At 49.8% G+C, this 27,539-nt stretch overlaps 12 non-coding genes and 5 pseudogenes across 12 annotated transcripts; all 17 read left to right on the top strand.

Moving 5' to 3' along the window:
- Positions 1-3,750: 3,750 nt before the first annotated feature.
- LOC141179292 (U2 spliceosomal RNA) lies at positions 3,751-3,941 on the top strand. The gene has a single exon (XR_012255321.1). It is a non-coding gene; the product is annotated as a U2 spliceosomal RNA (small nuclear RNA).
- A 1,115-nt stretch (positions 3,942-5,056) lies between these two features.
- Positions 5,057-5,247, top strand: LOC141179290 (U2 spliceosomal RNA). The gene has a single exon (XR_012255320.1). It is a non-coding gene; the product is annotated as a U2 spliceosomal RNA (small nuclear RNA).
- Positions 5,248-6,362: 1,115 nt separating this feature from the next.
- Positions 6,363-6,553, top strand: LOC141179621 (U2 spliceosomal RNA). The gene has a single exon (XR_012255619.1). It is a non-coding gene; the product is annotated as a U2 spliceosomal RNA (small nuclear RNA).
- A 1,115-nt stretch (positions 6,554-7,668) lies between these two features.
- LOC141180035 (U2 spliceosomal RNA) lies at positions 7,669-7,784 on the top strand (annotated as a pseudogene).
- A 524-nt stretch (positions 7,785-8,308) lies between these two features.
- On the top strand, positions 8,309-8,490 carry LOC141179694 (U2 spliceosomal RNA). Its single transcript, XR_012255683.1, has one exon. It is a non-coding gene; the product is annotated as a U2 spliceosomal RNA (small nuclear RNA).
- A 1,115-nt stretch (positions 8,491-9,605) lies between these two features.
- Positions 9,606-9,796, top strand: LOC141179289 (U2 spliceosomal RNA). Its single transcript, XR_012255319.1, has one exon. It is a non-coding gene; the product is annotated as a U2 spliceosomal RNA (small nuclear RNA).
- Positions 9,797-10,911: 1,115 nt separating this feature from the next.
- LOC141180051 (U2 spliceosomal RNA) lies at positions 10,912-11,003 on the top strand (annotated as a pseudogene).
- Positions 11,004-11,797: 794 nt separating this feature from the next.
- On the top strand, positions 11,798-11,991 carry LOC141179938 (U2 spliceosomal RNA). Its single transcript, XR_012255863.1, has one exon. It is a non-coding gene; the product is annotated as a U2 spliceosomal RNA (small nuclear RNA).
- Positions 11,992-13,106: 1,115 nt separating this feature from the next.
- LOC141180050 (U2 spliceosomal RNA) lies at positions 13,107-13,198 on the top strand (annotated as a pseudogene).
- Positions 13,199-13,992: 794 nt separating this feature from the next.
- On the top strand, positions 13,993-14,186 carry LOC141179915 (U2 spliceosomal RNA). Its single transcript, XR_012255849.1, has one exon. It is a non-coding gene; the product is annotated as a U2 spliceosomal RNA (small nuclear RNA).
- A 1,115-nt stretch (positions 14,187-15,301) lies between these two features.
- On the top strand, positions 15,302-15,393 carry LOC141180049 (U2 spliceosomal RNA; annotated as a pseudogene).
- A 789-nt stretch (positions 15,394-16,182) lies between these two features.
- LOC141179794 (U2 spliceosomal RNA) lies at positions 16,183-16,367 on the top strand. The gene has a single exon (XR_012255761.1). It is a non-coding gene; the product is annotated as a U2 spliceosomal RNA (small nuclear RNA).
- Positions 16,368-17,482: 1,115 nt separating this feature from the next.
- LOC141179288 (U2 spliceosomal RNA) lies at positions 17,483-17,673 on the top strand. The gene has a single exon (XR_012255318.1). It is a non-coding gene; the product is annotated as a U2 spliceosomal RNA (small nuclear RNA).
- Positions 17,674-18,788: 1,115 nt separating this feature from the next.
- On the top strand, positions 18,789-18,866 carry LOC141179981 (U2 spliceosomal RNA; annotated as a pseudogene).
- A 5,564-nt stretch (positions 18,867-24,430) lies between these two features.
- On the top strand, positions 24,431-24,623 carry LOC141179715 (U2 spliceosomal RNA). Its single transcript, XR_012255702.1, has one exon. It is a non-coding gene; the product is annotated as a U2 spliceosomal RNA (small nuclear RNA).
- A 1,115-nt stretch (positions 24,624-25,738) lies between these two features.
- Positions 25,739-25,929, top strand: LOC141179515 (U2 spliceosomal RNA). Its single transcript, XR_012255523.1, has one exon. It is a non-coding gene; the product is annotated as a U2 spliceosomal RNA (small nuclear RNA).
- A 1,115-nt stretch (positions 25,930-27,044) lies between these two features.
- On the top strand, positions 27,045-27,235 carry LOC141179410 (U2 spliceosomal RNA). Its single transcript, XR_012255428.1, has one exon. It is a non-coding gene; the product is annotated as a U2 spliceosomal RNA (small nuclear RNA).
- Positions 27,236-27,539: the final 304 nt, after the last annotated feature.

Genomic DNA, 27,539 nt, shown 5'->3' with positions numbered 1-27,539 from the left:
TGCTGCGGGGCAGACCGCTGAGGCCGATGGTAGGATTATGCAGCGTGATAGTATAACCCCCAACGGGAGGGGTATGGTCTCAGGGCAGCCGACGTGGATGATGGGGGTAGCAGGAACCACTCAGAGACGGTACGGTGTAGTTCAGGGTCTTTACTGGTAACAACGATAGACCCTCCCGGAGTACTTGCTAGCGAACGGGGCCTGGTCAGTCCTTGAGCAGATGGGATCTCCCCTGGCCAGGCGTAGTTGTAGGCCTCCCAAACTGACTGTACTCTTCTGGCTACCTTGCTAGAAGCTGATGTAAGTAGCCCACGTCCCTGAGTGTACCGTGTGGTGCTCACCCGTATGGCCGGTGACTCGGGGCCTTCTAATGGCTTCCGCTCCACGATGGCGGTGCTGGTCCCACGCGTGTGACCGTGCCTTCGGGCTTCTGGGCCAGAGGACCTGAAATCCCCTGCCTGACGGATTCTGCTGCTGGGTAAGAGTTAGCCCCCACAGCCTCGGACTCCGGGTCCGGAAAGAAGTCTTCTTAGTCAGGGCGATCTCTGCAGCTGCCAGCCCCTGACTCCTTGTAACTCTGCTGTTTCCTATGCTGCTTCTTGTCTCTACTCCACTTGTCTCCAGGCTCAGGCCCCTGGACAGGGCCTGCCTGTGGAGCAGAGCCCATAGAGCAGCTCTGCTCCCTGTCTTCTCCTCTCAGAACTCCCTACTCTGCCTCAGCCACAGGTTTATATAGGGGAAGTCCTTCCCCTCCAAAGACTGGGCAGGAGGTGTGGCATGCACAGGATCCCTGACCAAAGGACCTCCCACCTGCTCTCAGACGTAATATCTCTATCACTGTGGCAACCAGACCCCTGGGGTGTCACATTCCCCCCTAGTGAAATTTAGTAGTCCGGGACTAAACATATTTTTGTAACATAACAAAGTATAAACAATAACATTACAATAAGGAAACGCATAAAGCTGGTCATGGCGTGTCCGTAACCGGGTGCAGTCTTTGAAGAAAGCAAGGTGTCCATTTCACCAAAACAGGGAGACGTAACCAGGTAGGGGTCTGTCCTACCCCGAGTCCTTAACAGTCTTTTAGTCCATCCTGGGTTACGCTCCACTAACTGTACAAAGGATTCCCGGTAAATCCACCAAGGACTCCTATAAATAACTGGAAACACATAATATTTACAAGATATGGCCGCTCTCAGTCCTCGGCCAGTGGGGATAAGGATTGGCTGCTCACAGTCCTCAGCCTGTGGGGAGATGGGATGGCTGCTCACAGTCCTCAGCCTGGTTAAGGATAGGGGACACACGGGAACAGTTCACACTTGTCCCAACGGGGACCATATTTTAATTAGCAACACAAGTACCCCTACGGGTAACTATGTACAGTTCCACTTTACCGTACTTCAGTAACGGCATCCTCCTGCTCCTTCTTGTGTGTAGGCTTCAGACCCGTCCGGGTCCTCTTGGCTTTCCTCGTATTGGTAGTACTGCAGCTCCTCCTTGGTTAACGTGGAGGGCGTACAGTCCTTTTGCACCTGGGGAGTTCAGGCCTTGCGACCAGGCGTGGAGAGGGTCGCCGTTGATGACGCCCGGGGTCAGAGGGTGCAACTTTGGGCCTGGGCGCGGGCTGGTGGTGGTAGTGCCCAGGGCTGGAGGGCTTGGCCGCAGGGCTTGTTGCGGGGGCTGGAGCAGGTCGGCGTCTGCAGCGCCCGAAATCGGCGGCTCCACCAGGGGGCCCGGGAGCAGGCTGACGCTGGCAGCGTCCGGGACAGGGAGACTCCTCTTACCTGCTCCCGCGACCGCTCCTGCGTCACGCGTCTTCTCCCGGCGCTGGTCGGGGCCGGCGACGACTGGGGCACTGCCGATGCTGGGCAGCTTAGTCTGCTGCCGGTCCGCCATCTTGCTGTCCGTTCCTGGTGTCCTCCTCCCCCCTAGTGGACCGTGGCCTACCTTCCGGAGATCCTCTTCCGTAGGCCGCGGCTCCGCAGTCAATCGTCGGGGTAGAGGACCTGGCGTTGCGCTCCTGTGACGTCGGCGTCTGCTGGGCTCCTTCCAGGACCTTACGCAACGTCCGGACGTGAGGCGGGGCTTCAGTTCTCGCGCGCTTTCGGAGTCCACGCCCCTCTTCTTCCCGCGCGGCGTCCTCAAGATGGCGTCCAATGGCGGGAAAACTCCACGGATGGCGGGAAGAAGGTCAAAGATGGCGCCGGATGGCGGGAAAACTTCGCGGATGGCGGGAAGAAGGTAGAAGATGGCGCCGGATGGCGGGAAACCTCCACGGATAGCGGGAATCTTCACCACTGGTAAGTTTGAACAGTCTTTGCTTTTCAGGCACGCAGTACCCGGTGGTTGCGGGCACGAGATCCTGCCGACTACGCCAAAGTTGACGCGCCCCTGGGCCTGTGTCACGCTGCGGTGCGCACGCGGGAGCTTACCCGGAGCCGGATCCGTGGAGGGTTGTAGTCTCGTGGCGGTGACCCGGTCCGTGCCCAGGGAGTCAAACTGGACGGCAGTCTACTAGTAGTAAATAGTTGATGACTACGCCACCCGTTGAGTGCAGCCAGGGAGCTGCTGCTGCGGGGCAGACCGCTGAGGCCGATGGTAGGATTATGCAGCGTGATAGTATAACCCCCAACGGGAGGGGTATGGTCTCAGGGCAGCCGACGTGGATGATGGGGGTAGCAGGAACCACTCAGAGACGGTACGGTGTAGTTCAGGGTCTTTACTGGTAACAACGATAGACCCTCCCGGAGTACTTGCTAGCGAACGGGGCCTGGTCAGTCCTTGAGCAGATGGGATCTCCCCTGGCCAGGCGTAGTTGTAGGCCTCCCAAACTGACTGTACTCTTCTGGCTACCTTGCTAGAAGCTGATGTAAGTAGCCCACGTCCCTGAGTGTACCGTGTGGTGCTCACCCGTATGGCCGGTGACTCGGGGCCTTCTAATGGCTTCCGCTCCACGATGGCGGTGCTGGTCCCACGCGTGTGACCGTGCCTTCGGGCTTCTGGGCCAGAGGACCTGAAATCCCCTGCCTGACGGATTCTGCTGCTGGGTAAGAGTTAGCCCCCACAGCCTCGGACTCCGGGTCCGGAAAGAAGTCTTCTTAGTCAGGGCGAGCTCTGCAGCTGCCAGCCCCTGACTCCTTGTAACTCTGCTGTTTCCTATGCTGCTTCTTGTCTCTACTCCACTTGTCTCCAGGCTCAGGCCCCTGGACAGGGCCTGCCTGTGGAGCAGAGCCCATAGAGCAGCTCTGCTCCCTGTCTTCTCCTCTCAGAACTCCCTACTCTGCCTCAGCCCCAGGTTTATATAGGGGAAGTCCTTCCCCTCCCAAGACTGGGCAGGAGGTGTGGCATGCACAGGATCCCTGACCAAAGGACCTCCCACCTGCTCTCAGACGTAATATCTCTATCACTGTGGCAACCAGACCCCTGGGGTGTCACATAATCAGGAGCCCTCCTGCTAAGGGTAGACAGCTGCTCGTTCCACCCCACCCCCCGCCTTAATTGGTTCTCCTCCCTTCCAACGGTGTTGAGGCGGGTGGGAACAGCAGGGGGTGAAGGTGCTGTGTTTAAAGAGGTGGAGTTATGCAGATCTAAAACGCGTGGATTGCAGCAGCAGCAAGCCGAAAAGTGCAGGCATGTAAGGGATCTAGAGGTTGACAACATGTCTTCTTAACGGGAGTCCAGGAGCTCATCTCCACAAATGGACTTTTCAGGATCCTTGGGTGGCTCCGTAGTTTGAAACCAATTCTGGTTATCGCTTCTCGGCCTTTTGGCTAAGATCAAGTGTAGTATCTGTTCTTATCAGTTTAATATCTGATACGTCCCCTATCTGGGGACCATATATTAAATGGATTTTTAGAACAGGGAGATGGAAAAAGAGCTTGCTCTGTCCACTCCACGCATTGACCTGGTATTGCAGTATCTCCAGGACCGGTGCACCCCTTCTTTAATGCAGTTTCTAAAATCAGAAAGAATTGAATTCAATGTTTTTTGTTCATTTTGCTTGTTTGTCGGATTTTGGGATGGACTCTTTGGCTTTGCTTTTCTTCTCCTCATTGGATTTTTCATGTTCAAAGTTGCAGAAGCCAGATTACAAGCTCATTTTGGTTCAACTTCAGCAACTGTGCATTGCATTGCCATGTAATGTGATGCAATGCTATCTTTCTAGCTCTCCCTTTTTACTTCCTTTTGGATAAACAGACATATTAGGCAAGCATTTTGGAGCTTTCACCTAAATAACTACAGGTGGTGAGATAAGCTGCACAATATAATTGACCTTTCAGTATATTGTTGCACACACACCATCTATTTAGCAAATGCCCTTGTTATCAACAGCAGCCTTTTAAACTCACCTGAGCTAACAGGTATGTGAGCTGGTTACTCTGCTGCGCTTAAAATTTCTTTTTTGGTTTGCTACAATGCCTTTTCTGAAACGTTGTCTCCTTCTGCTGGAACACTGACTTCTTTCATTTAATGCCTGCAGACTATAAAAGAGAACCCAACCCAAAAAGTTTGGTTGATTAGTCTGTGGCATTCTGTTAAACTGTTGCTTATGGCGGTCTCTGTGAGCTTCTCAGCGACATTCAGCCAGCCAGGTATCCTGCCTGCAGTAGATGGAATGTGGCAATGGAACGCTGGCTGCGCGTGTCATAATAGGCTCTGAGCCTTTATATACCTGTGCACAGCAGCAGCCACCTTCAGTCTGCTGCTGGACAGCCAGCAGCAGCAGCAGCAGGAGAGGTATGTAATCAGGAGCCCTCCTGCTAAGGGTAGACAGCTGCTCGTTCCACCCCACCCCCCGCCTTAATTGGTTCTCCTCCCTTCCAACGGTGTTGAGGCGGGTGGGAACAGCAGGGGGTGAAGGTGCTGTGTTTAAAGAGGTGGAGTTATGCAGATCTAAAACGCGTGGATTGCAGCAGCAGCAAGCCGAAAAGTGCAGGCATGTAAGGGATCTAGAGGTTGACAACATGTCTTCTTAACGGGAGTCCAGGAGCTCATCTCCACAAATGGACTTTTCAGGATCCTTGGGTGGCTCCGTAGTTTGAAACCAATTCTGGTTATCGCTTCTCGGCCTTTTGGCTAAGATCAAGTGTAGTATCTGTTCTTATCAGTTTAATATCTGATACGTCCCCTATCTGGGGACCATATATTAAATGGATTTTTAGAACAGGGAGATGGAAAAAGAGCTTGCTCTGTCCACTCCACGCATTGACCTGGTATTGCAGTATCTCCAGGACCGGTGCACCCCTTCTTTAATGCAGTTTCTAAAATCAGAAAGAATTGAATTCAATGTTTTTTGTTCATTTTGCTTGTTTGTCGGATTTTGGGATGGACTCTTTGGCTTTGCTTTTCTTCTCCTCATTGGATTTTTCATGTTCAAAGTTGCAGAAGCCAGATTACAAGCTCATTTTGGTTCAACTTCAGCAACTGTGCATTGCATTGCCATGTAATGTGATGCAATGCTATCTTTCTAGCTCTCCCTTTTTACTTCCTTTTGGATAAACAGACATATTAGGCAAGCATTTTGGAGCTTTCACCTAAATAACTACAGGTGGTGAGATAAGCTGCACAATATAATTGACCTTTCAGTATATTGTTGCACACACACCATCTATTTAGCAAATGCCCTTGTTATCAACAGCAGCCTTTTAAACTCACCTGAGCTAACAGGTATGTGCGCTGGTTACTCTGCTGCGCTTAAAATTTCTTTTTTGGTTTGCTACAATGCCTTTTCTGAAACGTTGTCTCCTTCTGCTGGAACACTGACTTCTTTCATTTAATGCCTGCAGACTATAAAAGAGAACCCAACCCAAAAAGTTTGGTTGATTAGTCTGTGGCATTCTGTTAAACTGTTGCTTATGGCGGTCTCTGTGAGCTTCTCAGCGACATTCAGCCAGCCAGGTATCCTGCCTGCAGTAGATGGAATGTGGCAATGGAACGCTGGCTGCGCGTGTCATAATAGGCTCTGAGCCTTTATATACCTGTGCACAGCAGCAGCCACCTTCAGTCTGCTGCTGGACAGCCAGCAGCAGCAGCAGCAGGAGAGGTATGTAATCAGGAGCCCTCCTGCTAAGGGTAGACAGCTGCTCGTTCCACCCCACCCCCCGCCTTAATTGGTTCTCCTCCCTTCCAACGGTGTTGAGGCGGGTGGGAACAGCAGGGGGTGAAGGTGCTGTGTTTAAAGAGGTGGAGTTATGCAGATCTAAAACGCGTGGATTGCAGCAGCAGCAAGCCGAAAAGTGCAGGCATGTAAGGGATCTAGAGGTTGACAACATGTCTTCTTAACGGGAGTCCAGGAGCTCATCTCCACAAATGGACTTTTCAGGATCCTTGGGTGGCTCCGTAGTTTGAAACCAATTCTGGTTATCGCTTCTCGGCCTTTTGGCTAAGATCAAGTGTAGTATCTGTTCTTATCAGTTTAATATCTAATACGTCCCCTATCTGGGGACCATATATTAAATGGATTTTTAGAACAGGGAGATGGAAAAAGAGCTTGCTCTGTCCACTCCACGCATTGACCTGGTATTGCAGTATCTCCAGGACCGGTGCACCCCTTCTTTAATGCAGTTTCTAAAATCAGAAAGAATTGAATTCAATGTTTTTTGTTCATTTTGCTTGTTTGTCGGATTTTGGGATGGACTCTTTGGCTTTGCTTTTCTTCTCCTCATTGGATTTTTCATGTTCAAAGTTGCAGAAGCCAGATTACAAGCTCATTTTGGTTCAACTTCAGCAACTGTGCATTGCATTGCCATGTAATGTGATGCAATGCTATCTTTCTAGCTCTCCCTTTTTACTTCCTTTTGGATAAACAGACATATTAGGCAAGCATTTTGGAGCTTTCACCTAAATAACTACAGGTGGTGAGATAAGCTGCACAATATAATTGACCTTTCAGTATATTGTTGCACACACACCATCTATTTAGCAAATGCCCTTGTTATCAACAGCAGCCTTTTAAACTCACCTGAACTAACAGGTATGTGCGCTGGTTACTCTGCTGCGCTTAAAATTTCTTTTTTGGTTTGCTACAATGCCTTTTCTGAAACGTTGTCTCCTTCTGCTGGAACACTGACTTCTTTCATTTAATGCCTGCAGACTATAAAAGAGAACCCAACCCAAAAAGTTTGGTTGATTAGTCTGTGGCATTCTGTTAAACTGTTGCTTATGGCGGTCTCTGTGAGCTTCTCAGCGACATTCAGCCAGCCAGGTATCCTGCCTGCAGTAGATGGAATGTGGCAATGGAACGCTGGCTGCGCGTGTCATAATAGGCTCTGAGCCTTTATATACCTGTGCACAGCAGCAGCCACCTTCAGTCTGCTGCTGGACAGCCAGCAGCAGCAGCAGCAGGAGAGGTATGTAATCAGGAGCCCTCCTGCTAAGGGTAGACAGCTGCTCGTTCCACCCCACCCCCCGCCTTAATTGGTTCTCCTCCCTTCCAACGGTGTTGAGGCGGGTGGGAACAGCAGGGGGTGAAGGTGCTGTGTTTAAAGAGGTGGAGTTATGCAGATCTAAAACGCGTGGATTGCAGCAGCAGCAAGCCGAAAAGTGCAGGCATGTAAGGGATCTAGAGGTTGACAACATGTCTTCTTAACGGGAGTCCAGGAGCTCATCTCCACAAATGGACTTTTCAGGATCCTTGGGTGGCTCCGTAGTTTGAAACCAATTCTGGTTATCGCTTCTCGGCCTTTTGGCTAAGATCAAGTGTAGTATCTTTTGAAAAGGCAGTTTTGTCCTTGGGCTGCCCTAGTAAATTGATGCATATTACACACTGGTTTGGTGCACTTGTTAGTACGCCAGGTGGCTCATAGAGTTATCTGATGGAAAACATGGCCCTCCAGGATCGAAGTCACTAGGCTGGGTAAGTGTGAGGGCTTTGGAGCAATGTGCCCCAGGAGTAGGCGCCCTGGTGGGAGTCCAAGCTTACTGGGACTGGGAACCCCAGAAAGACTTGGCTTCGTAGCACGCCGCACCTTTGCCAATCATACTTTCTGAGCAACCCCCCCTATTCCTGGCCTCCGGGCTAGGAAGGGGAATTTTTATAAACCCGGTCGGAGGTCCGGTCAGCTTTGGGCTGAGAAACCAACACAGGCTCCAGCTCCACTAGGGTGGCAGCCTAGATGGAAGCTGGGAGCACGAAAACGGCTCTTCTCCGGCTTCGGCTAGGGAGAGCATCGGAGATTCCTGACCCTCGCTGTGGCCTTCTGGCTCGGAGGGATGGGGATGGTTTATTGGGGACCCTCTCCTCCGGGAAGGGTCCACATGAATCCTCGCCTCGTGCGCTGTTTTGGTGTGACTTTGGTCACATTTTTCAGTGCCTTGGATGCAGCTTCAATCAAAAAATCTGTTCTTATCAGTTTAATATCTGATACGTCCCCTATCTGGGGACCATATATTAAATGGATTTTTAGAACAGGGAGATGGAAAAAGAGCTTGCTCTGTCCACTCCACGCATTGACCTGGTATTGCAGTATCTCCAGGACCGGTGCACCCCTTCTTTAATGCAGTTTCTAAAATCAGAAAGAATTGAATTCAATGTTTTTTGTTCATTTTGCTTGTTTGTCGGATTTTGGGATGGACTCTTTGGCTTTGCTTTTCTTCTCCTCATTGGATTTTTCATGTTCAAAGTTGCAGAAGCCAGATTACAAGCTCATTTTGGTTCAACTTCAGCAACTGTGCATTGCATTGCCATGTAATGTGATGCAATGCAATCTTTCTAGCTCTCCCTTTTTACTTCCTTTTGGATAAACAGACATATTAGGCAAGCATTTTGGAGCTTTCACCTAAATAACTACAGGTGGTGAGATAAGCTGCACAATATAATTGACCTTTCAGTATATTGTTGTACACACACCATCTATTTAGCAAATGCCCTTGTTATCAACAGCAGCCTTTTAAACTCACCTGAGCTAACAGGTATGTGCGCTGGTTACTCTGCTGCGCTTAAAATTTCTTTTTTGGTTTGCTACAATGCCTTTTCTGAAACGTTGTCTCCTTCTGCTGGAACACTGACTTCTTTCATTTAATGCCTGCAGACTATAAAAGAGAACCCAACCCAAAAAGTTTGGTTGATTAGTCTGTGGCATTCTGTTAAACTGTTGCTTATGGCGGTCTCTGTGAGCTTCTCAGCGACATTCAGCCAGCCAGGTATCCTGCCTGCAGTAGATGGAATGTGGCAATGGAACGCTGGCTGCGCGTGTCATAATAGGCTCTGAGCCTTTATATACCTGTGCACAGCAGCAGCCACCTTCAGTCTGCTGCTGGACAGCCAGCAGCAGCAGCAGCAGGAGAGGTATGTAATCAGGAGCCCTCCTGCTAAGGGTAGACAGCTGCTCGTTCCACCCCACCCCCCGCCTTAATTGGTTCTCCTCCCTTCCAACGGTGTTGAGGCGGGTGGGAACAGCAGGGGGTGAAGGTGCTGTGTTTAAAGAGGTGGAGTTATGCAGATCTAAAACGCGTGGATTGCAGCAGCAGCAAGCTGAAAAGTGCAGGCATGTAAGGGATCTAGAGGTTGACAACATGTCTTCTTAACGGGAGTCCAGGAGCTCATCTCCACAAATGGACTTTTCAGGATCCTTGGGTGGCTCCGTAGTTTGAAACCAATTCTGGTTATCGCTTCTCGGCCTTTTGGCTAAGATCAAGTGTAGTATCTGTTCTTATCAGTTTAATATCTGATACGTCCCCTATCTGGGGACCATATATTAAATGGATTTTTAGAACAGGGAGATGGAAAAAGAGCTTGCTCTGTCCACTCCACGCATTGACCTGGTATTGCAGTATCTCCAGGACCGGTGCACCCCTTCTTTAATGCAGTTTCTAAAATCAGAAAGAATTGAATTCAATGTTTTTTGTTCATTTTGCTTGTTTGTTGGATTTTGGGATGGACTCTTTGGCTTTGCTTTTCTTCTCCTCATTGGATTTTTCATGTTCAAAGTTGCAGAAGCCAGATTACAAGCTCATTTTGGTTCAACTTCAGCAACTGTGCATTGCATTGCCATGTAATGTGATGCAATGCTATCTTTCTAGCTCTCCCTTTTTACTTCCTTTTGGATAAACAGACATATTAGGCAAGCATTTTGGAGCTTTCACCTAAATAACTACAGGTGGTGAGATAAGCTGCACAATATAATTGACCTTTCAGTATATTGTTGCACACACACCATCTATTTAGCAAATGCCCTTGTTATCAACAGCAGCCTTTTAAACTCACCTGAGCTAACAGGTATGTGCGCTGGTTACTCTGCTGCGCTTAAAATTTCTTTTTTGGTTTGCTACAATGCCTTTTCTGAAACGTTGTCTCCTTCTGCTGGAACACTGACTTCTTTCATTTAATGCCTGCAGACTATAAAAGAGAACCCAGCCCAAAAAGTTTGGTTGATTAGTCTGTGGCATTCTGTTAAACTGTTGCTTATGGCGGTCTCTGTGAGCTTCTCAGCGACATTCAGCCAGCCAGGTATCCTGCCTGCAGTAGATGGAATGTGGCAATGGAACGCTGGCTGCGCGTGTCATAATAGGCTCTGAGCCTTTATATACCTGTGCACAGCAGCAGCCACCTTCAGTCTGCTGCTGGACAGCCAGCAGCAGCAGCAGCAGGAGAGGTATGTAATCAGGAGCCCTCCTGCTAAGGGTAGACAGCTGCTCGTTCCACCCCACCCCCCGCCTTAATTGGTTCTCCTCCCTTCCAACGGTGTTGAGGCGGGTGGGAACAGCAGGGGGTGAAGGTGCTGTGTTTAAAGAGGTGGAGTTATGCAGATCTAAAACGCGTGGATTGCAGCAGCAGCAAGCCGAAAAGTGCAGGCATGTAAGGGATCTAGAGGTTGACAACATGTCTTCTTAACGGGAGTCCAGGAGCTCATCTCCACAAATGGACTTTTCAGGATCCTTGGGTGGCTCCGTAGTTTGAAACCAATTCTGGTTATCGCTTCTCGGCCTTTTGGCTAAGATCAAGTGTAGTATCTTTTGAAAAGGCGGTTTTGGATGTTGGCCGCCCTAGTAGATTGATACATTATGCACACTGGGGTTTAGGCGCTTGTTAGTACGCCAGGTGGCTAATATAGTCATCTGGTGGAAAGCATGGCCCCCCAGGATCGACGCCATTGGGCCGGGGAAGATCGAAAGCCCGAAGTGTGAAGTGCCCCAGGAGTGGTGACCCTGGGGTGCCTTAACTCACTGGGATTGGGAACCCCACTTGAGTTTATGGCACATTTGCACAAGCACTTCAAATTTTCTTTCTTCGCACACACCCTTATTCCGGGCCTTCTGGCCTTAGGATGGGGAATTTTTCAATTCCCGGTCGAAGGTCCGGGCAGTATTATACTGTGAAACCTTCACTATTAATTTAATTTCTTTGTCACTGTGTGTCCACTTATTCACGTGTGTCACGTCCTACTAGGATTTTGTCGGGATGCGGTTCCCTTACGGGTTCCTCTCTTGGCAGGTCTAGGGGGGGAGTGTGTGGCCATCAGGTTCCGCTCCCCCCTGAACCCCCCTGGCTCTCCTCTTTCGGGAGGAGAGCATTGTTGGCTCCCCTCTTCCGGGAGGAGAGCACAGTCTTTGGATCCCAGTGCCTTGCTCGGGTGAGAACTCGGGCAGGTGCTAGGGGTAAGATTGGGTCGCCTCTGGCTTCGGCTGGAGGTGGCTTTTTGTCCCTGTTCCTCGCTGTGGCCTTTTGGCTCGGAGGGACGGGGAATGGTTTGGGGGACCCTTCTCCTTTTGGAGAGGGTTTCAAGAAGACCAGCATCCTAGTGCACTTTTTTTGTGGCACTTGTCACTTTTTTAAGCGCACTCGGGTTTTGTACACGAATTCGGGCTTTCGAAAAAAAAAAAAAAAAAAAAAAAAAAAAATCTGTTCTTATCAGTTTAATATCTGATACGTCCCCTATCTGGGGACCATATATTAAATGGATTTTTAGAACAGGGAGATGGAAAAAGAGCTTGCTCTGTCCACTCCACGCATTGACCTGGTATTGCAGTATCTCCAGGACCGGTGCACCCCTTCTTTAATGCAGTTTCTAAAATCAGAAAGAATTGAATTCAATGTTTTTTGTTCATTTTGCTTGTTTGTCGGATTTTGGGATGGACTCTTTGGCTTTGCTTTTCTTCTCCTCATTGGATTTTTCATGTTCAAAGTTGCAGAAGCCAGATTACAAGCTCATTTTGGTTCAACTTCAGCAACTGTGCATTGCATTGCCATGTAATGTGATGCAATGCTATCTTTCTAGCTCTCCCTTTTTACTTCCTTTTGGATAAACAGACATATTAGGCAAGCATTTTGGAGCTTTCACCTAAATAACTACAGGTGGTGAGATAAGCTGCACAATATAATTGACCTTTCAGTATATTGTTGCACACACACCATCTATTTAGCAAATGCCCTTGTTATCAACAGCAGCCTTTTAAACTCACCTGAGCTAACAGGTATGTGCGCTGGTTACTCTGCTGCGCTTAAAATTTCTTTTTTGGTTTGCTACAATGCCTTTTCTGAAACGTTGTCTCCTTCTGCTGGAACACTGACTTCTTTCATTTAATGCCTGCAGACTATAAAAGAGAACCCAACCCAAAAAGTTTGGTTGATTAGTCTGTGGCATTCTGTTAAACTGTTGCTTATGGCGGTCTCTGTGAGCTTCTCAGCGACATTCAGCCAGCCAGGTATCCTGCCTGCAGTAGATGGAATGTGGCAATGGAACGCTGGCTGCGCGTGTCATAATAGGCTCTGAGCCTTTATATACCTGTGCACAGCAGCAGCCACCTTCAGTCTGCTGCTGGACAGCCAGCAGCAGCAGCAGCAGGAGAGGTATGTAATCAGGAGCCCTCCTGCTAAGGGTAGACAGCTGCTCGTTCCACCCCACCCCCCGCCTTAATTGGTTCTCCTCCCTTCCAACGGTGTTGAGGCGGGTGGGAACAGCAGGGGGTGAAGGTGCTGTGTTTAAAGAGGTGGAGTTATGCAGATCTAAAACGCGTGGATTGCAGCAGCAGCAAGCCGAAAAGTGCAGGCATGTAAGGGATCTAGAGGTTGACAACATGTCTTCTTAACGGGAGTCCAGGAGCTCATCTCCACAAATGGACTTTTCAGGATCCTTGGGTGGCTCCGTAGTTTGAAACCAATTCTGGTTATCGCTTCTCGGCCTTTTGGCTAAGATCAAGTGTAGTATCTTTTGAAAAGGCGGTTTTGGATGTTGGCCGCCCTAGTAGATTGATACATTATGCACACTGGGGTTTAGGCGCTTGTTAGTACGCCAGGTGGCTAATATAGTCATCTGGTGGAAAGCATGGCCCCCCAGGATCGACGCCATTGGGCCGGGGAAGATCGAAAGCCCGAAGTGTGAAGTGCCCCAGGAGTGGTGACCCTGGGGTGCCTTAACTCACTGGGATTGGGAACCCCACTTGAGTTTATGGCACATTTGCACAAGCACTTCAAATTTTCTTTCTTCGCACACACCCTTATTCCGGGCCTTCTGGCCTTAGGATGGGGAATTTTTCAATTCCCGGTCGAAGGTCCGGGCAGTATTATACTGTGAAACCTTCACTATTAATTTAATTTCTTTGTCACTGTGTGTCCACTTATTCACGTGTGTCACGTCCTACTAGGATTTTGTCGGGATGCGGTTCCCTTACGGGTTCCTCTCTTGGCAGGTCTAGGGGGGGAGTGTGTGGCCATCAGGTTCCGCTCCCCCCTGAACCCCCCTGGCTCTCCTCTTTCGGGAGGAGAGCATTGTTGGCTCCCCTCTTCCGGGAGGAGAGCACAGTCTTTGGATCCCAGTGCCTTGCTCGGGTGAGAACTCGGGCAGGTGCTGGGGGTAAGATTGGGTCGCCTCTGGCTTCGGCTGGAGGTGGCTTTTTGTCCCTGTTCCTCGCTGTGGCCTTTTGGCTCGGAGGGACGGGGAATGGTTTGGGGGACCCTTCTCCTTTTGGAGAGGGTTTCAAGAAGACCAGCATCCTAGTGCACTTTTTTTGTGGCACTTGTCACTTTTTTAAGCGCACTCGGGTTTTGTACACGAATTCGGGCTTTCGAAAAAAAAAAAAAAAAAAATAAAAAAAAATCTGTTCTTATCAGTTTAATATCTGATACGTCCCCTATCTGGGGACCATATATTAAATGGATTTTTAGAACAGGGAGATGGAAAAAGAGCTTGCTCTGTCCACTCCACGCATTGACCTGGTATTGCAGTATCTCCAGGACCGGTGCACCCCTTCTTTAATGCAGTTTCTAAAATCAGAAAGAATTGAATTCAATGTTTTTTGTTCATTTTGCTTGTTTGTCGGATTTTGGGATGGACTCTTTGGCTTTGCTTTTCTTCTCCTCATTGGATTTTTCATGTTCAAAGTTGCAGAAGCCAGATTACAAGCTCATTTTGGTTCAACTTCAGCAACTGTGCATTGCATTGCCATGTAATGTGATGCAATGCTATCTTTCTAGCTCTCCCTTTTTACTTCCTTTTGGATAAACAGACATATTAGGCAAGCATTTTGGAGCTTTCACCTAAATAACTACAGGTGGTGAGATAAGCTGCACAATATAATTGACCTTTCAGTATATTGTTGCACACACACCATCTATTTAGCAAATGCCCTTGTTATCAACAGCAGCCTTTTAAACTCACCTGAGCTAACAGGTATGTGCGCTGGTTACTCTGCTGCGCTTAAAATTTCTTTTTTGGTTTGCTACAATGCCTTTTCTGAAACGTTGTCTCCTTCTGCTGGAACACTGACTTCTTTCATTTAATGCCTGCAGACTATAAAAGAGAACCCAACCCAAAAAGTTTGGTTGATTAGTCTGTGGCATTCTGTTAAACTGTTGCTTATGGCGGTCTCTGTGAGCTTCTCAGCGACATTCAGCCAGCCAGGTATCCTGCCTGCAGTAGATGGAATGTGGCAATGGAACGCTGGCTGCGCGTGTCATAATAGGCTCTGAGCCTTTATATACCTGTGCACAGCAGCAGCCACCTTCAGTCTGCTGCTGGACAGCCAGCAGCAGCAGCAGCAGGAGAGGTATGTAATCAGGAGCCCTCCTGCTAAGGGTAGACAGCTGCTCGTTCCACCCCACCCCCCGCCTTAATTGGTTCTCCTCCCTTCCAATGGTGTTGAGGCGGGTGGGAACAGCAGGGGGTGAAGGTGCTGTGTTTAAAGAGGTGGAGTTATGCAGATCTAAAACGCGTGGATTGCAGCAGCAGCAAGCCGAAAAGTGCAGGCATGTAAGGGATCTAGAGGTTGACAACATGTCTTCTTAACGGGAGTCCAGGAGCTCATCTCCACAAATGGACTTTTCAGGATCCTTGGGTGGCTCCGTAGTTTGAAACCAATTCTGGTTATCGCTTCTCGGCCTTTTGGCTAAGATCAAGTGTAGTATCTTTTGAAAAGGCGGTTTTGGATGTTGGCCGCCCTAGTAGATTGATACATTATGCACACTGGGGTTTAGGCGCTTGTTAGTACGCCAGGTGGCTAATATAGTCATCTGGTGGAAAGCATGGCCCCCCAGGATCGACGCCATTGGGCCGGGGAAGATCGAAAGCCCGAAGTGTGAAGTGCCCCAGGAGTGGTGACCCTGGGGTGCCTTAACTCACTGGGATTGGGAACCCCACTTGAGTTTATGGCACATTTGCACAAGCACTTCAAATTTTCTTTCTTCGCACACACCCTTATTCCGGGCCTTCTGGCCTTAGGATGGGGAATTTTTCAATTCCCGGTCGAAGGTCCGGGCAGTATTATACTGTGAAACCTTCACTATTTATTTAATTTCTTTGTCACTGTGTGTCCACTTATTCACGTGTGTCACGTCCTACTAGGATTTTGTCGGGATGCGGTTCCCTTACGGGTTCCTCTCTTGGCAGGTCTAGGGGGGGAGTGTGTGGCCATCAGGTTCCGCTCCCCCCTGAACCCCCCTGGCTCTCCTCTTTCGGGAGGAGAGCGTTGTTGGCTCCCCTCTTCCGGGAGGGGAGCACAGTCTTTGGCTCCCAGTGCCTTGCTCGGGTGAGAACTCGGGCAGGTGCTGGGGGTAAGATTGGGTCGCCTCTGGCTTCGGCTGGAGGTGGCTTTTTGTCCCTGTTCCTCGCTGTGGCCTTTTGGCTCGGAGGGATGGGGAATGGTTTGGGGGACCCTTCTCCTTTTGGAGAGGGTTTCAAGAAGACCAGCATCCTAGTGCACTTTTTTTGTGGCACTTGTCACTTTTTTAAGCGCACTCGGGTTTTGTACACGAATTCGGGCTTTCGATAAAAAAAAAAAAATCTGTTCTTATCAGTTTAATATCTGATACGTCCCCTATCTGGGGACCATATATTAAATGGATTTTTAGAACAGGGAGATGGAAAAAGAGCTTGCTCTGTCCACTCCACGCATTGACCTGGTATTGCAGTATCTCCAGGACCGGTGCACCCCTTCTTTAATGCAGTTTCTAAAATCAGAAAGAATTGAATTCAATGTTTTTTGTTCATTTTGCTTGTTTGTCGGATTTTGGGATGGACTCTTTGGCTTTGCTTTTCTTCTCCTCATTGGATTTTTCATGTTCAAAGTTGCAGAAGCCAGATTACAAGCTCATTTTGGTTCAACTTCAGCAACTGTGCATTGCATTGCCATGTAATGTGATGCAATGCTATCTTTCTAGCTCTCCCTTTTTACTTCCTTTTGGATAAACAGACATATTAGGCAAGCATTTTGGAGCTTTCACCTAAATAACTACAGGTGGTGAGATAAGCTGCACAATATAATTGACCTTTCAGTATATTGTTGCACACACACCATCTATTTAGCAAATGCCCTTGTTATCAACAGCAGCCTTTTAAACTCACCTGAGCTAACAGGTATGTGCGCTGGTTACTCTGCTGCGCTTAAAATTTCTTTTTTGGTTTGCTGCAATGCCTTTTCTGAAACGTTGTCTCCTTCTGCTGGAACACTGACTTCTTTCATTTAATGCCTGCAGACTATAAAAGAGAACCCAACCCAAAAAGTTTGGTTGATTAGTCTGTGGCATTCTGTTAAACTGTTGCTTATGGCGGTCTCTGTGAGCTTCTCAGCGACATTCAGCCAGCCAGGTATCCTGCCTGCAGTAGATGGAATGTGGCAATGGAACGCTGGCTGCGCGTGTCATAATAGGCTCTGAGCCTTTATATACCTGTGCACAGCAGCAGCCACCTTCAGTCTGCTGCTGGACAGCCAGCAGCAGCAGCAGCAGGAGAGGTATGTAATCAGGAGCCCTCCTGCTAAGGGTAGACAGCTGCTCGTTCCACCCCACCCCCCGCCTTAATTGGTTCTCCTCCCTTCCAACGGTGTTGAGGCGGGTGGGAACAGCAGGGGGTGAAGGTGCTGTGTTTAAAGAGGTGGAGTTATGCAGATCTAAAACGCGTGGATTGCAGCAGCAGCAAGCCGAAAAGTGCAGGCATGTAAGGGATCTAGAGGTTGACAACATGTCTTCTTAACGGGAGTCCAGGAGCTCATCTCCACAAATGGACTTTTCAGGATCCTTGGGTGGCTCCGTAGTTTGAAACCAATTCTGGTTATCGCTTCTCGGCCTTTTGGCTAAGATCAAGTGTAGTATCTGTTCTTATCAGTTTAATATCTGATACGTCCCCTATCTGGGGACCATATATTAAATGGATTTTTAGAACAGGGAGATGGAAAAAGAGCTTGCTCTGTCCACTCCACGCATTGACCTGGTATTGCAGTATCTCCAGGACCGGTGCACCCCTTCTTTAATGCAGTTTCTAAAATCAGAAAGAATTGAATTCAATGTTTTTTGTTCATTTTGCTTGTTTGTCGGATTTTGGGATGGACTCTTTGGCTTTGCTTTTCTTCTCCTCATTGGATTTTTCATGTTCAAAGTTGCAGAAGCCAGATTACAAGCTCATTTTGGTTCAACTTCAGCAACTGTGCATTGCATTGCCATGTAATGTGATGCAATGCTATCTTTCTAGCTCTCCCTTTTTACTTCCTTTTGGATAAACAGACATATTAGGCAAGCATTTTGGAGCTTTCACCTAAATAACTACAGGTGGTGAGATAAGCTGCACAATATAATTGACCTTTCAGTATATTGTTGCACACACACCATCTATTTAGCAAATGCCCTTGTTATCAACAGCAGCCTTTTAAACTCACCTGAGCTAACAGGTATGTGCGCTGGTTACTCTGCTGCGCTTAAAATTTCTTTTTTGGTTTGCTACAATGCCTTTTCTGAAACGTTGTCTCCTTCTGCTGGAACACTGACTTCTTTCATTTAATGCCTGCAGACTATAAAAGAGAACCCAACCCAAAAAGTTTGGTTGATTAGTCTGTGGCATTCTGTTAAACTGTTGCTTATGGCGGTCTCTGTGAGCTTCTCAGCGACATTCAGCCAGCCAGGTATCCTGCCTGCAGTAGATGGAATGTGGCAATGGAACGCTGGCTGCGCGTGTCATAATAGGCTCTGAGCCTTTATATACCTGTGCACAGCAGCAGCCACCTTCAGTCTGCTGCTGGACAGCCAGCAGCAGCAGCAGCAGGAGAGGTATGTAATCAGGAGCCCTCCTGCTAAGGGTAGACAGCTGCTCGTTCCACCCCACCCCCCGCCTTAATTGGTTCTCCTCCCTTCCAACGGTGTTGAGGCGGGTGGGAACAGCAGGGGGTGAAGGTGCTGTGTTTAAAGAGGTGGAGTTATGCAGATCTAAAACGCGTGGATTGCAGCAGCAGCAAGCCGAAAAGTGCAGGCATGTAAGGGATCTAGAGGTTGACAACATGTCTTCTTAACGGGAGTCCAGGAGCTCATCTCCACAAATGGACTTTTCAGGATCCTTGGGTGGCTCCGTAGTTTGAAACCAATTCTGGTTATCGCTTCTCGGCCTTTTGGCTAAGATCAAGTGTAGTATCTGTTCTTTTAAGAACACAAGAGCTACGATCTACACTTGACGAGAGCGATCGAACTCGGAAGGAGAAGAGCTTCGGAGCCCAGCTGACATCGGAGAACGAAGGCGGATATCGGTGGGAGGAAGAAGCTCTAAAGAATCCAGAAGAAGACGAAGACTCGGAGAAGAATCGGGCTGTCCTGTGGAATCTTCGAGGAAGAAAATCATCGAGACAAAGACCTTTCGGGGAATTTGTCCAGAACACGACGGGAGAAGAATCTGCATAGCTCCACCCATTCCGGGAAGAGTTCCAGATCCAGCTCCAAGAAGTAACTGCAGGAGGAAAGCCATGGCAAGCGCTGCGAGGAAGGCCGAAAAGAAGAGCCTGGAGCTGGGGACAGCCAGGAGGGCCCAGCCAGGAGCCGATTCTGACCCCAAGGACTCTGCCTCCACGACTGGCCAGCAGAAGGGACCCCAGAAGCCCCGCCACGAAGCTCCAGCCCTGGAGCCATGGATGCGGCAGACGGTGGCCCTGAAGCTGAAGGAAGTGGATGGGAGGGTGCCGGACATGTCCTCGGACGTGTTCTGCCAGAAGATGCTGCTGGATCGAGGCTTCTCCAGGTCGGACACCCTCAGCATCCAGACCTTCTTGACGGGGATCTTCTTCGTCACCTTCGCCACTGTGAACACCTGCAGGAGGTTCTGGGAAATGGTAAGCGCAAAAGGACCGGATAATTCTTTCTCTGCCTTTACAGGTAGCTGCCCTATCCAGAGGGATGAAAGGAGGATCACGGTCTCCATGCGCAACCCGCACACCCCAGGCCAAGACATCTGTACCTTCCTGAGACGCTTCTGTTTGGTTGTGAAGGAACCCTCTCACATCCTGAATGGACTCGGCTTCTGGACAGGTAAGTGGTCGGTGACCGTTAGACTTCACAGGGACCTGGCGTACTCAGACGGACTTCGGCACCTGCCCCCGACATTCTCCCTGGGCAACTCCTACGGCCTCATCTATTACCCGGACATGCCGCGGAACTGCAGGAGATGCGGCAAGAACGGCCACGAGATGAAGGACTGCAAGGAGGATGCCTGCAGGATTTGTCGAGTGACGGGACACAGCTCGAAGGACTGCCCGAAGAAGACGTCCTGCAACCTGTGTGGGCTGGCGGCTCATCTGTACAAGGATTGCCCCAGGCGTGAGAGATCCTGGGCATCGGTGGTTGCGACGACCCCAGCTACGGAGGACAAGGCCCCGACGACCAGGCCTGTGAAGGTCAAGGACGCGACGACCAAGGCCCCAGCGGCCAAGGCCGAGACGACCAAGGCCAAAGCGGTCAAGGAGTCGGTGGCCAAAGCCCCAGCGACGGTCCCAGCAGCTCCGAAGCAGAAGAAAAAGTCAAAGGAGGGTAAGAGTTCTGTCACCCCTCTCTCGATCCCTCCCCCTGCCACCCCCGTCCAACCCCCCCCCACCCCGGCCACCCCTGCTGAGGATTCCACTTCCTCTTCCTCCTTCCCCTACTCCTCAGCAGGTGTCCTTTCCCCTGCCCCGGCAGCCACTCTCCCTCCCCAGACCATGGTAGCGGTGGAATTAACCTTTCCTCCACCCGCCGCTATCTATTCCGAGGAGGATTTTCCCCTTCTTGTCTCCCCAGTTCCAACCCGGGGAAAGAGGAAGGTGGAGGACAGCCCTGCTACTGAATCCTCCAAAAAGAAGATTCTGGATTTCGTAGGCGAAAAGGAGGATACCCTCCCTGAGCCAGAAGAGATGGAGCACATGGTTGAGACCCTGGTGGCCGAGCCAGAAGAGGAGGAACTGGTGGTCGCCGAGATCGAGGCCGCACTGCTTGACCAGATGGAGGAAGAGGGCCTGCTGGTGATCCCGTCACCAGCAGTCAACACCGACGAGGGACCACCCGACCGGAGTGGTAACTAAGGTGTATTGCCTGCGCTAACTTTTTCTTTTTTCCCTACATGATGGCTAATATTAACTTATTTTCCATTAATGTCAGGAGCATCAAGGACAAGTTCAGACGTCAGACTATTTATGCCTTCCTTACTTCCCAGTTGTGTGATGTTTATATGTTGCAGGAATGTTCCCTTCCCTCCTCTAGGTCCTTCAAACATCTGGCCAGGGAGTGGTCCCACGGTCCATCCTACTGGTCCGGTGGGGGTGACTGCAAGTCTGCGGGGGTCGCAATTCTGATCAGGGGGGGCGCATTCACGCTTGAGTCCGTCCAGGAGCTCATCTGCGGCAGGGCTCTTGTTGTAGATGGCAACTGGGCGGGAGAACCTGTCAGGTTCATCAACGTGTATGCGTCCCCACTGAAGAATGAGCGTTTGGAGCTTTTCCAGACCCTGCGGCTTCAGCTTGCCACCACCAGGACCTTAGTGATGGCCGGGGATTTCAACTGCCCCATCGAGGAGGACGGTCGTAGTTCTGGCACATCTGCCAAGTTGGACATCACGTCCAAGCTGCTCATCGAGATGGTAACCGAGGCCTCTCTTCAGGACGTGGTGGGCTCCATGGGGAGAGGCTCCACGAACTATTCGTGGAGCCGACCCGATGGCTCACTCCGCTCCAGGATTGACTTTGTGTTCACCTCTCGGGCAGTCAGGCAGAGTAGGCACTCGATGGTCTCCTGCTTCTTCTCCGACCACAGAGCCATTCACTTACAAGGTGTCCTCGGCGACGGTTTTCCGTCCGGCCCCGGCTCCTGGAAGCTGAATTGTGCTCTGCTGGCTCAGGATGAAGTCGTGGAGGAGCTGAGAGCAGCCTACGCAATGTGGCAGTCCTACAAGGGTAGCTTCCAAACAGTCTCTGATTGGTGGGAATATGTTAAACTTGAGTTTCGCTGTTTCTTTCAGGCCAAGGGTCGACAACAGGCGTGTGAGAAGAGGAGGGACTTCAGAGGGCTGCAGCGCGAGCTGCGGTCGCTGCAGGACCTTCTTCACTGCGGCTGGGACGTGAGGGAGGAGCTGGAGGAGACCAAGAAGAGCCTGAAAAGGCACTTTGAGGAGGAGTCCAAGCGAATCATCTTCCGTTCCAAAGTGGAGAATCTGGAGAAGGGTGAGAAATGTAACTCATTCTTTTTCAGGAAACTTCATGCCGGTCACACGCCCCTGAACGAGCTGCGAGACGAGAGCGTAAACATGCGACGTGGGAAGGAGGACGTGATGAGGGTCGTCAGCGACTTCTACAGGGAACTCTACTCCCACAAGACTACCGACCCCGACGCTGCTGATAAGTTCCTGTCAGGTATCACTAACCATCTTGATCCTGCAGGCACGGCAGCCTTGGACAAACCTCTGATGGTGGGCGAATTGCTCTCTGCCGCTAAATCCTTTAGGACCGGCAGGACCCCGGGCAGTGATGGTCTTCCAGCGGAGCTCTATGTAGCGCTGGGAGACCTCATCTGTCCGGACCTGTTGGACCTGTACGAGGAGATGGTGGTGGAGGGTAGAATGCCTCCATCTTTGAGGGAAGGAATGGTCACGATCCTGTACAAGCGGAAGGGAGAGAGGTGCGACCTGAGGAATTGGCGTCCCATCACTCTGCTCAACGTGGACTACAAGATCCTGGCCAAGACGATGGCGACACGACTTAAGACGGTCATCGGACGGATCATCCACCCGGACCAGACCTGCGGCATCCCTGGACGTCGCATCGCAGACAGCCTCGCTCTCGTGCGGGACACGGTCGAGTACATCAAGGTCCGCCGCGCACACGCGGCCCTGGTCTCCTTGGATCAGGAGAAGGCCTTCGACCGGGTTTCCCACGAGTTCATGGGCCGAGCTCTGCACCAGTTAGGTTTGGGTAACATGTTTTGTTCGTATGTCCGTCAGATGTATTTTGATATCCACAGCTCGGTGTTGGTGAACGGCTGGAAGACTGACCCCTTCCCTGTCCTCTCTGGGGTCAGACAAGGCTGCCCTCTATCACCTCTTCTTTTTGTTTGTGTTATAGAACTCTTCGCAGAGGCTATCCGGCAGAATGGAGAGATCAGAGGGATCACCGCACCGGGTCCGGGACGACACGAGGTCAAGTGCTCGCTCTACATGGACGACGTCACCGTCTTCTGCGCTGATCGTGGTTCAGTCGACGCCCTCGTCCAGACGTGTGAGAGGTTCGGCCGGGCTTCAGGGGCCAAAGTCAACTGCAGGAAGTCGGAAGCCATGCTCTTCGGGGATTGGCAGCCGGCCTCCTCCGCCCCCTTCCCCTTCAACATTCAACCGGATTTCCTCAAGGTGCTGGGAGTCTGGTTCGGGAAGGAAGGAGCGGCCCTCAAGTCCTGGCAAGAACGCTTGGCCAAGGTGAAGCAACGGATCGGACTCTGGAGCCTCAGACACCTCACTTGTGAGGGTAAGGCACTCATCCTGCGTAATGAGGTCCTGCCCGTCTTGCAGTACACGGCGCAGGCCTGGCCCCCACACGTCACTGTGTGCAGGGCCATTACCAGGACAGTGTTTCACTTTGTCTGGGGATCCAAGATGGACAGAGTCAGGCGGGCCGTCATGTACAAGGAGCCTCGCAAGGGTGGGAAGGGCGTTCCAGATATCCCCACCCTCCTGCGATCCTCTTTTGTGTGTGATTGTGTCCGCCGGACTTTGCAAGTCAAGAATGGCTCCGCGGGCAGGTCCATGTCTCGCTTCTTCCTGCTTCCTCTTTGGAGGCGACTCGGCTGGGACAAGTGGGACAGCTCCTTCCCCTACAACTGGACGACGCCATGGTTCTACGGAGACGTCGTTCGATTTGTGGGGGAGCATCAACTGGAGGGACTCAAGCCCGACTTGTGGAAGCCCAAAACTATCCACAAGCTAATCAGAGCCAAGGATGACGTGGAGAACATCACAGGACTTCACCAGGACACGCTGGAGACTGTGTGGACAAATGTGTCGTCTGACAGGCTGACCAACGGGCACAAGGACTTGTCGTGGATGGCGATTCAGGGCGGACTGCCCGTCCGGTCATTCATGCATGCCCGGAACCTGTGCAAGACCCGGTACTGCCCAAGGTGCCCCTTCGTGGAGGAAACATCTTTGCACACTTTTTGGGACTGCGGATTTGCACAGCGCCTATTGACTGCACTTGAGGACGACCTGAGGAACTCTGTCCCCAGGGCGAGCCTATCGCACCATTCTGTGCTTTACGGACTCTTCCCTGGGGTTCATACCGTCGGAGCCATCCAGGAGGCTTGGCGCCTTATGAACTGCTTCAAGGATGCCGTTTGGGTCGCCAGGAACCGGCTCATCTTGAGGAGGGAGAGGATGTCCATCCAGGACTGCCGCAGGCTGATCCACAGCCTGCTCAGAGACTATTCCATCATGGACGGTCCGGAGGACGAGGACGAGGACTAAACCCCTCCTCCCCCTCTCCCCTTATGTGTCTTGTCTTTCAATAAAGCTTCGGGCCTGTGATTTTCCCCTCCCCATCCCCTTTTTCCCAATCCCCATCCCTTATCACGGTTCGTCGTACTGTATTGATTGACATGCTTTTTCTTTCAGATTGAGTGTTTTGTGTAGCATAGGGGTGTGATGTGTCTAGTTAGTGCGTCGTATCCTCATGCTATGTAAATATGATGTAGAATTCTGTGTGTACTGGGCTGCGGCTCTGTACACTGTCTGTTAACTTATTTTTTGTGCTAATAAAAGATATATTCAATCAAAAAATCTGTTCTTATCAGTTTAATATCTGATACGTCCCCTATCTGGGGACCATATATTAAATGGATTTTTAGAACAGGGAGATGGAAAAAGAGCTTGCTCTGTCCACTCCACGCATTGACCTGGTATTGCAGTATCTCCAGGACCGGTGCACCCCTTCTTTAATGCAGTTTCTAAAATCAGAAAGAATTGAATTCAATGTTTTTTGTTCATTTTGCTTGTTTGTCGGATTTTGGGATGGACTCTTTGGCTTTGCTTTTCTTCTCCTCATTGGATTTTTCATGTTCAAAGTTGCAGAAGCCAGATTACAAGCTCATTTTGGTTCAACTTCAGCAACTGTGCATTGCATTGCCATGTAATGTGATGCAATGCTATCTTTCTAGCTCTCCCTTTTTACTTCCTTTTGGATAAACAGACATATTAGGCAAGCATTTTGGAGCTTTCACCTAAATAACTACAGGTGGTGAGATAAGCTGCACAATATAATTGACCTTTCAGTATATTGTTGCACACACACCATCTATTTAGCAAATGCCCTTGTTATCAACAGCAGCCTTTTAAACTCACCTGAGCTAACAGGTATGTGCGCTGGTTACTCTGCTGCGCTTAAAATTTCTTTTTTGGTTTGCTACAATGCCTTTTCTGAAACGTTGTCTCCTTCTGCTGGAACACTGACTTCTTTCATTTAATGCCTGCAGACTATAAAAGAGAACCCAACCCAAAAAGTTTGGTTGATTAGTCTGTGGCATTCTGTTAAACTGTTGCTTATGGCGGTCTCTGTGAGCTTCTCAGCGACATTCAGCCAGCCAGGTATCCTGCCTGCAGTAGATGGAATGTGGCAATGGAACGCTGGCTGCGCGTGTCATAATAGGCTCTGAGCCTTTATATACCTGTGCACAGCAGCAGCCACCTTCAGTCTGCTGCTGGACAGCCAGCAGCAGCAGCAGCAGGAGAGGTATGTAATCAGGAGCCCTCCTGCTAAGGGTAGACAGCTGCTCGTTCCACCCCACCCCCCGCCTTAATTGGTTCTCCTCCCTTCCAACGGTGTTGAGGCGGGTGGGAACAGCAGGGGGTGAAGGTGCTGTGTTTAAAGAGGTGGAGTTATGCAGATCTAAAACGCGTGGATTGCAGCAGCAGCAAGCCGAAAAGTGCAGGCATGTAAGGGATCTAGAGGTTGACAACATGTCTTCTTAACGGGAGTCCAGGAGCTCATCTCCACAAATGGACTTTTCAGGATCCTTGGGTGGCTCCGTAGTTTGAAACCAATTCTGGTTATCGCTTCTCGGCCTTTTGGCTAAGATCAAGTGTAGTATCTGTTCTTATCAGTTTAATATCTGATACATCCCCTATCTGGGGACCATATATTAAATGGATTTTTAGAACAGGGAGATGGAAAAAGAGCTTGCTCTGTCCACTCCACGCATTGACCTGGTATTGCAGTATCTCCAGGACCGGTGCACCCCTTCTTTAATGCAGTTTCTAAAATCAGAAAGAATTGAATTCAATGTTTTTTGTTCATTTTGCTTGTTTGTCGGATTTTGGGATGGACTCTTTGGCTTTGCTTTTCTTCTCCTCATTGGATTTTTCATGTTCAAAGTTGCAGAAGCCAGATTACAAGCTCATTTTGGTTCAACTTCAGCAACTGTGCATTGCATTGCCATGTAATGTGATGCAATGCTATCTTTCTAGCTCTCCCTTTTTACTTCCTTTTGGATAAACAGACATATTAGGCAAGCATTTTGGAGCTTTCACCTAAATAACTACAGGTGGTGAGATAAGCTGCACAATATAATTGACCTTTCAGTATATCGTTGCACACACACCATCTATTTAGCAAATGCCCTTGTTATCAACAGCAGCCTTTTAAACTCACGTGAGCTAACAGGTATGTGCACTGGTTACTCTGCTGCGCTTAAAATTTCTTTTTTGGTTTGCTACAATGCCTTTTCTGAAACGTTGTCTCCTTCTGCTGGAACACTGACTTCTTTCATTTAATGCCTGCAGACTATAAAAGAGAACCCAACCCAAAAAGTTTGGTTGATTAGTCTGTGGCATTCTGTTAAACTGTTGCTTATGGCGGTCTCTGTGAGCTTCTCAGCGACATTCAGCCAGCCAGGTATCCTGCCTGCAGTAGATGGAATGTGGCAATGGAACGCTGGCTGCGCGTGTCATAATAGGCTCTGAGCCTTTATATACCTGTGCACAGCAGCAGCCACCTTCAGTCTGCTGCTGGACAGCCAGCAGCAGCAGCAGCAGGAGAGGTATGTAATCAGGAGCCCTCCTTCTAAGGGTAGACAGCTGCTCGTTCCACCCCACCCCCCGCCTTAATTGGTTCTCCTCCCTTCCAACGGTGTTGAGGCGGGTGGGAACAGCAGGGGGTGAAGGTGCTGTGTTTAAAGAGGTGGAGTTATGCAGATCTAAAACGCGTGGATTGCAGCAGCAGCAAGCCGAAAAGTGCAGGCATGTAAGGGATCTAGAGGTTGACAACATGTCTTCTTAACGGGAGTCCAGGAGCTCATCTCCACAAATGGACTTTTCAGGATCCTTGGGTGGCTCCGTAGTTTGAAACCAATTCTGGTTATCACTTCTCGGCCTTTTGGCTAAGATCAAGTGTAGTATCTGTTCTTATCAGTTTAATATCTGATACGTCCCCTATCTGGGGACCATATATTAAATGGATTTTTAGAACAGGGAGATGGAAAAAGAGCTTGCTCTGTCCACTCCACGCATTGACCTGGTATTGCAGTATCTCCAGGACCGGTGCACCCCTTCTTTAATGCAGTTTCTAAAATCAGAAAGAATTGAATTCAATGTTTTTTGTTCATTTTGCTTGTTTGTCGGATTTTGGGATGGACTCTTTGGCTTTGCTTTTCTTCTCCTCATTGGATTTTTCATGTTCAAAGTTGCAGAAGCCAGATTACAAGCTCATTTTGGTTCAACTTCAGCAACTGTGCATTGCATTGCCATGTAATGTGATGCAATGCTATCTTTCTAGCTCTCCCTTTTTACTTCCTTTTGGATAAACAGACATATTAGGCAAGCATTTTGGAGCTTTCACCTAAATAACTACAGGTG

This window comes from Phyllobates terribilis, unplaced genomic scaffold (assembly GCF_046119375.1).
Source record: "Phyllobates terribilis strain yellow unplaced genomic scaffold, ASM4611937v1 Scaffold_30__1_contigs__length_15301838, whole genome shotgun sequence".
Lineage (NCBI taxonomy): Eukaryota > Metazoa > Chordata > Amphibia > Anura > Dendrobatidae > Phyllobates > Phyllobates terribilis.
The sequence above is the reverse complement of the archived record's forward strand: the minus strand, read 5'-3'. Positions and strand labels throughout refer to the sequence as shown.